This window comes from Lepidothrix coronata, unplaced genomic scaffold (assembly GCF_001604755.1).
Source record: "Lepidothrix coronata isolate B3197 unplaced genomic scaffold, Lepidothrix_coronata-1.0 Scaffold104, whole genome shotgun sequence".
Taxonomy (NCBI): domain Eukaryota; kingdom Metazoa; phylum Chordata; class Aves; order Passeriformes; family Pipridae; genus Lepidothrix; species Lepidothrix coronata.
Genome location: NW_016690284.1, coordinates 2330864 through 2339291, shown reverse-complemented (window position 1 = coordinate 2339291; position 8428 = coordinate 2330864).

Here is an 8428-nt window from a genome sequence, read left to right as displayed (position 1 = left end):
GGCCTGGACGTGCACCTTGCAGTTCATTCCCCTGTTTGCTGAAGCTGTGTTTGCTGGGTCTGGGACCTTGAAGGGCAGGCAATCCCATCAGACACAACTGGGCTCTCTGCAAAGCTGAGGCTGATCTTCAGCTGCAATGAATAGGCAAAGAAACTATGTCATGTATGTACCGGCCAGAGGTAAAGCTTTCCAGACTGACAGTGTTCATGAGCCCTAATGTTAAGCATTTGCATCTCAGCTGAAAAGAGCCATGGTTTGATTTTTAGTTCTGCTCAGAAATACCGCTGGTAAAGGATGGTAGAGTTGCAGCAGAGACCTTGGGACCCCTCACAGCTTGAGACCCTTTTCATACACTCCTGCCTGACACCAAACTTTGCTTGTTCCACTGTGTGTGGTTCACAAGCACTTTGGAGAGCAGACATTTAGATGGATGATCTGGCTATAAAGGGAGGTCAAAACCCAGGTCTTTAATGTAGAATTTAGTATTTCTAATACTAAAACTACTTCTACCAACATAGGGTATTGTTCCATTGCTACATTGTACAGCCATATAATACCCAGCAACTCTCAAGACTTTCACCCTCTTTATGGTTTCTCTTATCCATCTTGGCAGAGTGTATCAAGCATAAAACAGGTATGCACCTACTGCTCTCAGCTCCATTTCATTTGAGCTGCTCCACTTCAGCTCCCATTCCTATTGCCCTCAAACACACAGTGCCCAGGTGGACTAAGGAGTACCTGGCTGGGCATTGGAATCCCTGGCCAGCCCAGGAGCACCACAGTGCAGAAGCCATCCCTCTAAGTGTGGTCAGGAATGTCACCTTAAGTGTCATTGCAATGTACAAGTGAGCAGGAGTTTTCCTACTGAATTCAACTACACCTTCTTTTGAAATTTAGAGCACGCTCACTACAGTGAAGTGACTACTGGAAGGAACAAGGTAAGAAATAACATGCCATTGGTGAAAGAGAGAGCTTAATCCAACTGGAAATGGGCTACCATGGCAGGATAGATGAATGCAGTTTAGTTTCCATACAATAACCAAAACGGCTTTAAGAAGAGTGCTCAGTGTGCAATCATTCACTGCATCAGGTCTGTAGAGCTTCACATAGTGCATCTTTTGACGGTTATGGCACAAATATATTTGTTCAGAGAACGTCCTTGCAGTCATTCCTCAAATATGGAGGAAACCCCCCTTGAACAGTGGCTATAGAGTAACCTCCATTTGAACCACCTCTATTTTGGGGGAATCGGTGTGAGATATGCTAGGGCTGCTTCCCAAGTGGAGGGCACTGTCACGAGTGCATATCCTGGTTGTTGGGGACAATGAAGACTAGGAAGATCTACAACTTGAGTGGTTCCTGAGCCACTGAACAGTCAAGTTCACTGAACAATCCCATCTTCTAGTGTTAGAAACAGAAGATAGGACGTGAAATGTTATGTTAATCACCAGTTTATTGGAGTCAAGGTTCTGTTGACTTCAGCCTTGCTGTCGTTTCATTGTTGTGAGGCTCCTGAACATCCCAGTGGGACCTGACTGATGGAGTGTACAGCTAAAACTAGAATAGCCAGAGCACAGTCTGACACCGTGCTTAATGTCACCCCACCCTGCACAGGTGTTCACAGCAATGCTGACATTTTGTGTCAAACTCAAAGAGAAAGGGAAGATAAGGAGGTCTTATAATTGTGATTCCAGCAAGAAGAAGAACTGAAGTTGTACAGGGTGAGCTGTTAGCAATCATCTCTGGTCAGTCAGTTCTGCTGTGCAGACTGGGATTTGAGCTACAGCTCTGAATTTTCTTTGCCTCTGAGTCATTGCCAAACACTGACAAGAACCCTGATCTTGATTTGGCACATTAAAAAACAAGCTGTTTGTTCTCTTGGCTCTGTAATGTACTTTGGGTTTGACCTAGAAAGTTCATATCTGGTGGAGAAAGAATGCTTCACTGCCTGGTATTTTTATTTTTTGTCGTGATAAAGTTACCAATCATACAGAAACTTGGAAAAAAATGAGTTGCAGAGATGAATCAGCAGAGCTTGATTGGTATCAATTTACAGGCCTTGACTAGTGATCAAATAAATTAAATTCGTTTGCCCCATTACTTCTGATTCATCTAGTTTCTCGGTGGGTAGTTATAAAAAATCGCAATTGAAAATATTTATTGTGTCAGTGTTAAATGCATTCTGTATTTTGTGTTTGGAGTTTGATTTCAACAGAGAAGCTCTAAAAAAACTTTTGTCTGTTGGTGCTCCCTAGTGGTGAAATTTGCCTTCAGTGAAGCTGCAGGAATTTTGCTAGAGATTGTCCAGTTCGGTATCTTAATTGCTTTACGTCGCTCAGAAAGCCTTTTTGGGGGTATAAAGTCATTCACACGTTGCAGGCTTTCAGGACTGTTCTTTTGTGTAGCACAGGGCCTTTATGATGTGAAAAATGGACACTGAAGCAAAGAAAATCCTTTTTCCTTCCCAAGCTTTTCTCAGTACTGTCCTTAGCATTAATGTGCGACATGAACTGTCCTAAATAGGGTGAGATATGCCATTCTTGTTCTTTTTCTCATTCTGTGTCTGACAGAAAGCTAGGCTAAATGCAGTGTGTTTGGCTCCATGGCTCCCTCCCCATAGATGTGCCAGGCTGGGGACAAAGCATTTGTGGAAAGGACTTTGATAAATGCCTAACTGACCTCACCTGTGGGCTGAACTTTATGAACTTGAGAAACATCCGAGAGTGGAGGAAATCCCACAGCACAGGTCAATCCCTGCCTGCAAAACAGCTGCCATGTGCCACAGCTCCCTGCTCCAGGGAAACTACCACTAATCCTGGTCCAGGACAAGGCTGACTGTTTAGGTTCTACAGAGAAAGGAAAATTGTCCAAAGACTTTGAAAGACCCTGAAGAAAGCAGTGGAGCCAGAGCATCACTGCTTTTTGCCCAGAGGAAGTGAGCCTGGGCAGGGAATGGGCACACAGAAGCAGTGGTTAGGAATACACCCAGTTCCCTTCACCTTTTACGGGTGGGGTGGCTTTCAGATGCTGTTTTAATCAAACAAGGTCACTTACCAGATGCTTTGATAGATGATTATCAAACTTGTTTGATAGTAATTATCACTGTTTATCAGGGATCCTTTTTGCTTCATACTGTTTCTTTTGAAGCTTTCTCTATCCTTTTTTTTCCTGCCAGACAAGATATTATCTTCCTACCTTCAATGTTTCCAGCACCACGCTACCTCTTTCAGGAAGGTGATATCTACCAGCAAACTGGCTGGAAACAAATTGAAATAAATCTGTGGAACCTGTAAAGGAAAATTTCACCTTCTAGTAGTTGCCTTATGTACACACATTACTAGACCTTCCCTCCGCGTGCAAGAAAGCCCAGTACAGCAGATGACTCTTGCAGTTGCCAAGTGTACTTCCAGTGGCCTGGAGCAGAGCCTTCTCCCCACATACTTTCCATAATTTGAGGCAGCTTCTGAGAGGTGTTCCTCAGGCAGCATCCACAGCCTGCAGGCAGGCAATACACACCCTGGCTGCCTCATTGCAGACAGGGAGTAGTTGCTGGTAATAGTGGGGAAGTCAACTGTGACACAAGATGCTGTCTCCTGGACTGTAGGTGTGCTCGCAGGTAGTCATGATGCCACCATCTGAATCAAGCAGTGATACAGCTGCAGAGTTAGTTGCATGAAAATACAGGTATTTTTTTCTCTCTTTTATTTAAAATACCTGCTCAGCTATGGGGTACAAGTGCCTCACAGCTCTGTTGTCCCTTCTGTTTCTGCACTCCAGAAGTACCATTTCACAGCTTCCATCATGGCTGCTGGGTGAAGTCCTAGGGATTCCTGATCTCGAGTCCTATTCACTGTCTCAGACCTCAGCAACCATCTCTCACTCCAGTGCTCCGGTGCCTATGGGTACCAAAAGAAAGTGAATTTGTTTAATGACTTGTGCAATCACTACCATATGACAGACCATGGTCTAGGATGAAGTGATGGTGCCAGCTCATCTACACTGATGTTCATGGTCCAGCATGAACCATGGGCCAGGTTGATGAAGCAAAACAAGAGCATGTACCAAAAAGCTGCCATCCCTCTCCTGCATTCACTCCTCTGTGGCTGGGGACACTTATGGTAATCTGGGTGGTCCTTAAAAGCCTTGATGGAACAAAAAACATTCATTTTTGTGAAGGTGGAAGTCACGTATCTTGTTTGGATTGCACAGGAGAAACTTGCCCTTTATAGCTCCTCCATGCTGAATCAGGGTACACATTTGTAACTTTTGCTATGTCCTGACACATGAACCCCTCTTTGAGTTTTCCTCCACAGAGGAATCCACCATGGTAAATTGTGTGTTTACAGAATTCAGAAATCATACAAAATATGTATTCTATATTATACCTGTAATATAATTTAATATAATTACAAATTAAATTATACATTTTATGAATTACAGATTGGTCTAGACAGCCTATGCAGGAGTGATGCAAAGGGACTGCCCCAAGATGCTGCCTGTGTCTGTGGGCCCAAGCTATGGGCTGCCTGCTCTGCACATAAAATAGGAATACCAGGAATGGAAAATGCTGTTTTCTCCATGGACAGGCCTCAGGGTATGTGTATAGGTTTCTGACTGCAGAAGGGGAAAGCAGCATTGGAGACTGCCTGGCCCAGTAGCAGGGAGCTCCAACTATTACAACTATTACAACCAGTATGAAGAAGGGGCATGTTTCTGACATCGGAAGAGGCTAATGGTTTTCAATTCTGGCAGCTTCAACTGATTTCCAACCCCTTCAAGTCAAGAAGAGACCTTTCCTGGTACATCTTTTAGGAGATTTTTTTTTTCTCAGCCTTATTGCAGGTTTGTTCTGCCTTACCTTATTTGGATACATGAAAAACTCAATGATAACTGTGTTGAGGAAATTTTGCTCTGATTTGTTCCTGTCAAGCCTAATCACCTTAATTTGAGTACTCATAGGGTTGTAGGAAGGCAACTCTGTACATATGTGATTCAGGTTTTCCTGAGTACAGCACAGATTAGATCTATTTAGCAGAGAAAACTTGGTGGGAGGGGGATGCAAGGCAAAGAAAAAAGTCCATAATTTTGAAATTAATTTCAAGCATTTTTCAAATGAAAATTTCTAGTTTTTCTTGAGAAGGAAAAAAAAAACAGAAAAAACCCTTCCCCATTTAAAAATATCAGTCATCATAAATGCAACTTTTCATATTAAAAAAAAATAGGGGGAAGTAGGTATTTTCTATAAAATGTTAAAAAGGCAATTTTCACTATAGCTTTGACATAGATTTAAATTGATCTCTCATAAATATAATGATCAGAACATGTTTTACTGGTCATTAATGATGTCATTCATTAGTACTTGTGAAGTGTTAATCAAGAAACAAAACAGTTAAGTGAATCACTTGTTCCAATTAGTAGGCATACTTTAGATGCAAATTCCTCAACCCACAAGCAGTTTGAATAGTAGCTACTTAATGATAGCTTTTATTTATTCTGAAAGTGTTGTAAAGTAAGATGATGTTCACCTGGGCTAATACAAGGTGTGGGTCAAGCAGCCCAACTCATGCATCCTCCTTCCAGCTGTGCACTCAAATCCCTATCTAAAGCTGGGTGCTTCTGACCTCCTTCCTTCCTTCCTTTCCTTCCTTCCTTTCCTCCTTTCCTCCTTTCCTTTCCTCCTTTCCTCCTTTCCTCCTTTCCTCCTTTCCTCCTTTCCTCTTTCTGTCCTTTCTTCCTTTCCTTCCTTCCTTCATTTCCTTTCTTCCTTTCCCTCCTTTCTTCCTTTCCTTCTTCCCATCCTTTCCTTCCTCCCTTCCTTCTTTCTTTGCTTGCTTCCTTCCTTCCTTCAATTCTGCTTTCCCCCTCCCTTGGTGGCTCATTTGAAAAGCAGGGTGCTGCGCAAAGGGTGGCTGACTTTCCACCCACCCTCCATGAGGGTGGCTGAGTACTGAGTGAAGAATGCCTGTTATGCAGTGTTGGTTCCCTGTCCTCTCCTGTGCCGGTAAGGTGGCCCTTACAAGCATGGATCCTGGGATTTAAATTCTCCATAATTTTGTTTTTCCGCTGTGTGGTAAATGAAACCCTCTGTTTAAGCATTTCGGTCTCTGGCAGAAGGGGTGGGTTTTTTTGGTTTAGGGGAATGTACCTGTGCTGTGGTTGTGCTGGGGCAGTCCTGTGGTTGTGCTTCAGTGCTTAGTCCTGGGCTACTACTGATGCACCAAATACTTCCAGCTTACCAATTAAACTCGGTGAAGCAGCAAATTCTGTATAAGAGAGAGAATTCCTGACTTCATTCAACAAAGCACCCGGAGAAGGAAGCAAATTCCAAATCCTGCCTCATAAAGTCTGAATCTGCATATCCAGTCCTTGGACAGAAATAATTTTTCTCCACAGGTGCTGCTGTTTCGCAGAATCCTCTGTGCTGATACAACCCCTCTTCTCAAATCTTTTGGCTCTGCTCTTCAATCCCATATCTTCTTCAGATCTGGAGTGGCAGCAGGGAGGAGGCAGCAGCGTGGGCTTCCTGGTGAAGCAGAGCACAAGCAACGGGCCCCTGGCTGCCAGCAGGGTTGCCTGCCACCACTGTGCCATGCCAGCGGCACTGCCACCCCTGTTCTCAGACAGCCCAGTGATGGATTGAGTATATAAGATATTTCATGGTTCATTTTTCTTATTGCCACAGGATGTGTCAAAACAGCTAAGTATTGAAGTCATTCAGATGGCCTTTTGTGCTTAAAGGCATCTTCATTTTTTTTTTGTTTGTTTTAATATCCCTTCTCACAGGGAGCATAGAGGGAGGAAAAGCAACTCACTGAATTCTTAAATTTAAGTGCAGGGTATGTTTTCTTTCCACTGCATCCTGATAGGAAATTTTGATCTGCCATATAAGGATGAGAGATTTCTCTTCTGATTTGTTTTCAGGAAGATTTTGGGGGGGGGTGAAAAACTGTCTGGTGTATAGTATAATTTCATGCTCTTAAAAATCCAGATTTTGTCAGAAAGCAAACACCTGAAGCCATGTCTGTAAAATCTGTGTGACATGAAGGATGCAGTGCAGTAAACTCTTACTATTCATCATCCAAAGGACTGGAGGTAGGTTGGTAACAGTCCGCAGTTGTGAATTTTATGAGACAGGATGAATGGCTTTTCCCATCTCTGCACCTAGGGGATCTGGAAAACACCAGGGGATGTCACTTAAAATTTAAGAGCTGTTAGACTTCTGTTTTGCTTACCTCTCAGAAAATGTTGTGGTATTTGGCCCCTTCCTTCTGTTCTTTCCCGTTTATAGTTCTAGAGTTTCTCCCTTGAGCAGTGGTTTGTGGTGAAAATGTGGGCTACTCTAAGAGGAGAGTTAGAGGTTGACTTGGGAAGATAACAGAGTTATTCTCAGTATGAGGAATTAGATATAGGATGAAAGAGATGAGACATGACCTTGTGAAACCCAGCTAGAAATGCTACAATGTCAGGCAGAATACTTGTTGGATTTCTCTGCTCCCTTGGAGATAACATTTCCACATCCTTTGAAAAATGATCTTTTATAAACACATTGCAGCAGAGACAAGGGATGCTACGTTTGTTTTGCTGGATAAATATTTCTTGTAGAAATAATGAAATTGAGGCCATGAATATGTGCACAGACATTTCCAAAGTTTGAGTGTTGTAAAATGGCATGCATCTGTACACTGACCTCTTTGGGCTGCTCCTAATTTGATTCAAGTGCTTTGGTCTTCGGGGAATACTGCACCAGAGGTTGAGACCAGAGACTTGGTAAGGTTCAGCATCATATGGGCATGAAAGCCTGAAGGACCACAGTCCAGAGGAAGAACATCTTTTGGTGCTGACACTTTTCCATGTGAAAATCAGTCCTAGATGACAACCTTGTTGGCATGAGCCATCATTTGCCATAATGCTGACTGAATTTCTGAGAGCTTGTATCTCTAAGCAGACTTATTTGATTTCTCATACTTCTAAAAGGTCAAGAGGAAACCTTATGAGTAGCTGACTGTAAAAACAGAAGGTGAACATGAAAACTAGGGTATTGCCTGCTGTTCGAGATGCTCTAACACATCCTGTGGTATAACAGAAAGGTGTACATATGCAAGTGTGGACCTCCAGCCAATGCAGAGTGAGATTGCTTTGAGGATATCTTGTAGACAAAACTTGTGAGAAACAGGTAAATGAAGTGCAGTCCTGCAGTGACAGGTAGTGAGCTGCCATGCTTGGGAAAAACTGCTTTCTCTATTCCCCCTGGTTACCAGAGTGCCCATTTTATTGTTCTGGTCCAGGCCCTTCATTCCTCTCATCATCTGGCCTGTTTGCAGATGAGTGGACAGCTTCCTGGGGCACATCAGCAGCTACATGCAGTTCTGCCAAAATGTGAGTTAGCCCAAGCAGTGCTCTTTGCTGCAGTGGCCCATCAGTTTCAGGC